The sequence below is a fragment of the Choloepus didactylus genome, chromosome 14, assembly GCF_015220235.1.
Source record: "Choloepus didactylus isolate mChoDid1 chromosome 14, mChoDid1.pri, whole genome shotgun sequence".
NCBI lineage: Eukaryota > Metazoa > Chordata > Mammalia > Pilosa > Megalonychidae > Choloepus > Choloepus didactylus.
The window spans coordinates 28,065,109-28,073,480 of record NC_051320.1 but is presented as its reverse complement, the minus strand read 5'-3'; positions in this window follow the sequence as shown (position 1 = coordinate 28,073,480).

Sequence of the window (8,372 nt, the reverse complement as noted above, 5' to 3'; positions counted from 1 at the left end):
GTGTTCCCAGCAAATGGCATTCTTGAGCCACCTCTCACCCTCATGCCAGCTTTCCCCCAACTTTACCTGTGCACTGGGTGGGGTCCAAACCAATTAGAAATCTCAACAGTGCATGAGTTTTCTGTGGACACTGGGGACTGCCAGCTCTGGGGTTTGATGTTGGCCCTGTACAGTTTGGCAGGGAGACTGCTTAAAGGCTCCATGGGTCTGGTGATTCCTGGGCCTCTGAATGGATAACTTTGAGGCTGTGGGGCTGTGCATCTCACCCTCCAGCTCAAACATGTCCCACTCCTGTCTGCTGTGCGCTCATAAGTCTCTGGGGTGTGGGAGGGGCTCCTGGCGTGTCTGTGTGGTGCCCTTGCTTCTCACTGCCTCTTACCCGTGCACACCATGGACTTCCATGGAGGAAGAGTAAATGTGGTCATCACTGGTCCTCTGTTTCCCAGGTTCCGTCATGGGAACTCTTGGCTGTGTGGCTGAGGAGGATTATCTCCCCAGCTAATTGCTGTGATGGGTGCACAGGAGTGGAGAGCTGCTCCCTCCCCTGCTTGGTGGCCATCTTGCTCTGCCAGCTCCCCACAGTGGTTCTGACTGAAAAAACTCACCCCATCCTTTGGGATGCAGTTTCTCTACTTTTTCATCCAAGTCCCCATCATGTATTGTAGAACTCCTTTCCTGGCCACCCACACCCTGAAATTGCTGTCCTGGGAATTCTCTGCCTTTTCTCTAGTTTCTTTCACAAAGGAGATATTTGATCTGCCTCACTAATTCCACCATCTTTCCAGAAGTCACTATATATACTTTGTTTCATTTAATCCTCACTAGAATCCTGTAAAGTGGGTAATATAAACCCATTTTATAGATTATATAAGTAACGTTCAAGGAGTGTAAATAATACACCAAAAGATCACAGAGATAATGAGTGGAATTAGAATTTGTATGCAGATCTAACTCCAGAGCTTGTGTATTTTCTTCCCTTTTCCTCCATCTCCCTTGATAAATTAGAAAGTCCAAGCTTCTGAGCTCCACTCAGTTATGACTTTCAGAGTCTTGAGAAAGGTTTGAGAGCAGCTTCCTTGTCCAACAAGGATCCTTTTCTCCCTTCCGGCAGCCAGAAATCCACTCCTCATTCTAGTTCCTTTAGCTTCTCCAAACTCTTTTGAGGCCCAATTTCAATCTCTTCCTTTATTTTCTTAGATTCTGATGTGTGACTCACTGGCCCAAGGTCTTTGCTTCTTCAGGTAAAAGTAAAAATGAAATACCTTCTCTCTTCCTGGCCTTGGGTATGGAGATGTTGTGTTTCCTATATTCTGGGTAATTTACTTTTTGCGAACTTGATTGGAGTTAAAGGAGCCAGGCTGTCACAGGGTTGACCATAAGCAAAACCATGAAGTGTCTCTTAGCATTGTGCCTGATGAGATCATGGCACATCAATGTCAGTGCATATAATCAAATATATTTCAAAGTAATTGTATGTTTCCTAATTACAACTTCAAATACTGCTCAGGTATCCTCTGTCTGTACATATCATAATTTCACATTAGTGATTTGTTGACAACTTTTAAAAATCTGAGGGCTACCATCTGTCATCTTGGAAAGCTCTCTTTTTCCTCTTTTCTTCTCTGAGCTCTAAAGTGTGACTCAGTGGATAATACCAAGGTACAAGTCAGACAGCAGCAAAGCATTGCCTGCCCCAGCCCAGGCCGACTCCCTCCACACCATCTTCCAATAAAATGTCTCTTCCTCACATCTCATTTTAATGTAAAGAAAAATCTACATATATGGACCTATTTTCTTTATTCCATTTCATTCTCTCCCATTCTTCTCTTCACTTCCCTCCTAGAGTCAGCTCCCCTAATCCTAAGAAGGAGTATATACTTCTTTTCCTGAATTTGTTGTTTTTTTATTTATAGACTTGTGAGTGGAAGTTACATGCCTGTATCATATTCAAGAGGCAGGATGTCAATCTGTCAGAAAAGCTGCAGGAGGAAGTTCTGCTCTGGGAAATTGTTTTTTTTTAATGCTTTAATGGAGTATCATGCAGATCCTGAGTGGAATTTTAGTATGGATGATAGTAAACTCTGCTGCCAACTACATGAGGAAAAGGAGCAGAGTTAGAGGAGAAATGACTTCCCATTTGTAGACCATGTGCTTGGGAGAAGCATTCTTCTTGTAGAGACAGCTGAAAGGGTGAGAAAACACAGGTCCCTTGAGCTGTGCCCTGCCTGAAATTGCCTCTGCTAATGCAAACCAACCAGAGGACCCTTCTTTCTTCAATTAGAGTATCTGTATGTGTAAGTCATGAAAACTTGATTCTCAAGTAGTTCTGACAATCTCCATATTTCCAGATTTAACCCTTGAATATAAGAAGAAATGAGGTAGAATTAGAGAAGAGAGGACAGGAAAGTAATGTTAACTGGTTGATATTAGCTTCTGCCTGTGGGAAATACTTAAAGTCTAAGAAGTACAAGGCAGTTAGTGCAGGCTTTAGAACCATCAAGACCAGGAGCTTTAGTGAGCTCTCTCAGCTTTTTCATACTGAGCATTCCCATTTCTAAAATGTGGATGCAACCTTTCTTAGACTTTAAAATGAACCAAGTTTATTAAGTTCCATGCATGTGAAAATGGTGTTCTATAAACTGTAGCACCCTTCGATATGTGCAGAAACTCACAGGAAAAATAAAACTCTTTAGGGTCCCTAACATGGATGTTTCCAGGATCATACCCTATTTCTTCACTCCTGCTAAAGTTTTTGGTGACCTTTTGAGTCCATATGATATCCTTGCCCTTTGTTTGAAGATGAAAATAATTTTACTTTCTGCTCTGATGAAGAGTCCCTAGATTCTGGTTGCCCAGTAAACATCATTTATTTCAAATAAATGATGATTATCGGAATGGTGCAGTAAATTTTTGAAAAACAGAAACAGAACTTTCCCAATATCTCAAGTCAATGAGAGTCAGAAATAGATTCCAAAATTGTTCGATGGTCTGCTAGCTCAAGGGATCTTTCTTTTAATGCCTCTATATGTAATTAAGTGTTCAGTTCTTCAATAATGTGTTTCCCTCTGCTTGTAATTTTTTTTTTTTTTTTGCTGATGGTCAAGGGCATTAACTCCTTCTTTCATTAGGCAGCGGAGCCTTGGGATAAACCTCAAAGAAGAGAAACTCTATAACCCTGAGAATACCCCACGAAAATGTAACAGAGTCATCCTTTATTGGCTAATGATAGAAAAAGTTACCCAGCAGGTTTGAAACTGGAGATGGGCCTCTAATCTCAGCAATACATCAAAATACAAAAGTTACATTTCCAACTCTGGAAATAGCACCTTTCCTCATGGTTTTCCGCTGTTTTCTTGTCCTTGGAGAAGGCTTTTATTTGTTTTATTTGCTAAAATGAGTTTGCTTTTCCCCTGAAGACCTTCATAAAATGACAGTATTGCTTCACAGTAGAGAAAGGTCTCAGAGCAGGAGGGTGAGAAGAGTAATACATCACGTCCCTATTCAAGTCAAGTAGAATTCCTCAATAAGTGATATGAACTTCAAGAGATAGATATGCAATAGACTCTCATTTTCTGTGCTTTCAGTGGAAACGAGTTAAATCTCCAACTCAGAGCACTTTTGAAAGAGTGTTTTGATCAAGCAGAGAGGAACATGCAAATTCAGCCAAAGCCATTGAATCCCATTGTTGAGAGGTAGCAGAACGAGGGGGTGATCAGGAGATGAACAGTTTTGAGAAATTATGTTGAATCTCCTGTTCTCAGTGCTGGTTACTTTGTCCAAAATAAAAAGAAAAAAATTTTTCAAGGTGGAATGCTATAGGAAACTTTTGCTCCTTTGTTGATGTTTCTGGCATTAAAAACTATTACCCTCTCTGTTAAGCAGGGTGGCCTTGTTGGAATTGGAAGCTGTGCAAACCCCACTTTCCCTAGTGAAAGTAAAATAACCATCCTTAGAAGTGATTGTGGTATCAGTTGCTAGGACTCCTGCTGGCTTCAGAGATCCCCCCTGACAGGCCAGAAGAGACCTTCTGTTCCCTGCTGGATCCTGGTGACTTCTTCACCTTCCTTCTCTTTCTCTCCCTAATTCATCCCCTTTGAAAAGTGGGTTGGTGATCAAACCTTTTAAATGATACACTGCCCTTCTGTTGTAGACTTAGCACATGAGTGGAACAGATGGAACTCAAACTACCAAAATTATGTGGAATTTTACTCCTCTGTTCTCTCACTTCCCCTTCTGCCCACAGCCTTCAAAGAGGTTGTAGTTAGGAAATGCCGGCATTTGAGAAGACATCTGGAAATGTGAGGCTAACTTAAAGTAGCCATGGGTAGCAAAACTATGCCTTCAGCAGGGAAGAGCCACAAGCATGTACAGCATTAAATGCAACCCTGAAGACACTCCAAGACCAGACAGAATGTAAATATCTCTACCAGCTTCCCTGGCTCTGAACTTTGTACCAGTGGTATCCATGTTAAGGATTAAAATATATTTACATGTTACAGGTAATGTGGGTTTTCATTGCTGTGCCCCACTATATTAACCAAATTTTCTGTAACGTGTATTCTATAATATGTAGAGAAATCCACAATACATTTTGTAAATATTGACCATTACAAAGTGTATTCATATCTTGATTTTAGTACTCAAGAACACATTCATTTGCTTGCTGACCACACTGTGTGCTAGGCAGTGAGCACCATCCTAGAGGAATTGCTTTTCATTACTTTGTTTTGTTTTAAGAGATCAAGGCCTTAAGTAAAAGAAACAATGGGTTTTATTATATGTTAATGGTGAGAACAGGGCAAAAATAGATCCAGAAATAACTTAAGTGGCCCCTAAATAGGAAATTGTGTCACCACAGGTAAATAGAATATAGGATTAAGCCATTAAAGATAACCAACTTGATATATAATTATAATTAGATTTAATGAAAAACAGAAAAAAAATAAAGAATAGGCACAAACTTACTGAAATTATAAAATGTACTTCTGAGCATCAGATAAGGGATTATGTTTGAAAGGAAGGAAACACTGTTTATTGCTTATTGGATGTTTATATCTGTAAATTAGACTACAATAATCACTATTTAAAAAGAAATAATTGGCAAAGTCCAGACTATGTGGCTCTGATTTAGAATGTGTATCTGAGATGGGGGCCCTGAAAATATGGTAGTCTGTTCTCACTGAGGAGAACCAGAAGAAGAGGAAAGAGCCCACAGATCATATTATGTGAAGTTCCGCCTGGGTCCTGCCCTGGATCAGCTAGCAAATGGCAACATTTAGTACTATTCCCATAAAGGTTTTCAGTTTCTACTCACAGTACAAAATGTTTTTCTCAGAGGGATATGAATGATGAATATCATAGACCCAACATATCTGCTCTATAAAAAAACAAATGATGAAATTTGAAACTAGAATTGTGTTATGAAATTAAAACTGAAACTTATTAAGAATGCTTTCAAGAAAAGTAAAAGAAAACCCAACTAAGGGTGGTTTAAGCAATAAAGAATATCAATAATATCATTAAATACTAGTCTCTTCTGTTCTTTCTACCCTACCATCTTCAACATGTCTTTTTCTACTTCATGGTCATAAAATGGCTGCAGATGGCTCCAGTCATTGTGACCTTGTTCCATTATCCCAAGCAGAAGAAGGGACAAGGGCAAAAAACTTTCCTCAACAGACCATTGGCTTTTTAGCCCCAGCAGAATCTGCATTACATTGAATTGCTGAAACTGAGTGTTCTGTCCACACCTAGACTGGCAAAGGGGACTAGATTACCACAATTCATTTATATCAGTCTTGATTAACTGGTCATGATTTTTACTCCTTGGGACTGAGGAGGGGTCAGCTTCCCTGAGATCAAGGGACTCCACCCATGATCTGAATGAAAGCTGAGGTTCTTTTAGCTGGGGAGAATGACCGTGAGGTGGGCAAGGACTGACATCTGCCACAACTCTCCCTCCCCTATCAGACTGAAAGGAAGTGGAAAAGTATTATACTGATGTCTCTAAACTTACTGAATCTGTATATCTAAAATAAAAAAGAGAACTAAGACTCACACTTTTTCTTCAAAGAATTCCTGAAACAGATTATGCAATTCCTTTCAAGAACACCTCTTACTTCTTGGAATATTCATGTAATACACAGGTACATATATTCATGTATCCCAATATCAAAAGGATATTCAAATCCTTTTGAATTGCACCTTTGAATTTCTCAAATTCATCTAAAAATATGAAATTGGCACATATGGTTGGGCTTGTTTAACAAAATTCCATATTTTTTGAAACATGTAATTTTGAAGTTTTTTTTTTTTTGAGAAAAGGGATCTATTTGAAATGTGGATGAATAAATGTGACGTTTGTTGCACTACGAAATGCCTACAAACTTAGCTGAAATGTTGTTCTGTCTTTCTCAAAGGATTATTTGTTCCGTACCTGGACATAGGTGATGTTTTTCTTTTTTAGTAATTTTCACTGAAAAATAAATTTGAAATGATACTGTTAACCACATTCTCTTCAAATGCCAATTTTAAGCAATACCTGTAAGCATCTTTTTTATCTCCCTCATTTCCATATAGAATATTTAATTATATGGCATAGAAAATAGAGGTATTTCTTCCTAGCTATGACTAATAGTTTTTTTCCATAAAGCATAGTGTAAAAATGTACTTTGAAAATTGCCCTAATTTATGTCCATGAAAGTCATCGGATTTTTTCTTAAATACCCATTTAGCTTTGGGGAGGGGACTATCTATAAAATCACATGTATGACTGTTAGTTCCACCTTTTTTGCTTTAAAATTACAACCCAAAGAACATATGTGCTCTCTCAACAAAGGCACAAAACTGGGATTGACATTCATAATACAGAAAAAAAAATTATATGACACCTGTAAAATTTTTATTTTTAGAATAGTTTTCTGTGGACCTTTTCAGATTTATTTTCAGATTTCTTTATGTTTTAATCACCAAATATTAAAGAATTATATTTGGGATCAAATATATAGGTTCAAATTTTACTAGTATCAATTATTACTTGTGTAGCCTTGGGCAATTTGATGAATATCTTTGAGCCTTAATCCTCTCCTCAATTAAATGGGGATAAAAAATTGTTAAAGATAAATGGTTTATAATATAGAATGTAGGGGAACTAGCAATAGAGAGCAATTAAGGAAGGGGGAACAATAATCCAAGAAGAACAGATAAGCTATTTAAAGTTCTGGGGATGCCCAGGAATGACTATGGTCTGTTAATTTCTGATGGATATAGTAGGAACAAGTTCACAGAAATGTTGCTATATTAGGTAACTTTCTTGGGGTAAAGTGGGAACATGTTGGAAGTAAAGCAGTTATCTTAGGTTAGTTGTCTTTTTCTTATTCCCTTGTTATGGTCTCTTTGAAAAGTTCTTTTATTGTATGTTTTTTTTTTTTTTAATTTTTTTTTTCATACAGTTGATTTAAAAAAAAAAAAAAAAAAAGGAAAAAAATATGTAGAGCCCCCTTGAGGAGCCTGTGGAGAATGCAGGGGTATTGGCCTATCCCACCTCGATGGTTGCTAACATGACCACAGACATTGGGGACTGGTGGTTTGATGGGTTGAGCCCTCTACCATAGGTTTTACCCTTGGGAAGACAGTTGCTGCAAAGGAGAGGCTAGGCCTCCCTATAATTGTGCCTAAGAGCCTCCTCTCGAATGCCTCTTTGTTGCTCAGATGTGGCCCTCTCTCTCTAGCTAAGCCAACTTGAAAGATGAAATCACTGCCCTCCCCCCCCACGTGGGATCAGACACCCAGGGGAGTGAATCTCCCTGGCGACGTGGACTATGACTCCCGGGGAGGAATGTAGACCTGGCATCGTGGGACGGAGAACATCTTCTTGACCAAAAGGGGGATGTGAAAGGAAATGAAATAAGCTTCAGTGGCAGAGAGATTCCAAAAGGAGCCAAGAGGTCACTCTGGTGGGCACTCTTACGCACACTTTAGACAACCCTTTTTAGGTTCTAAAGAATTGGGGAAGCTGGTGGTGGATACCTGAAACTATCAAACTACAACCCAGAACCCATGAATCTTGAAGACAATTGTATAAAAATGTAGCTTATGAGGTGTGACAATGGGATTGGGAAAGCCATAAGGACCACACTCCCCTTTGTCTAGTTTATGGATGGATGAGTAGAAAAATAGGGGAAGGAAACAAACAGACAAAGGCACCCAGTGTTCTTTTTTACTTCAATTGCTCTTTTTCACTCTAATTATTATTCTTGTTATTCTTGTGTGTGTGCTAATGAAGGTGTCAGGGATTGATTTAGGTGATGAATGTACAACTATGTAATGGTACTGTGAACAATCGAATGTACGATTTGTTTTGTATGACTGCG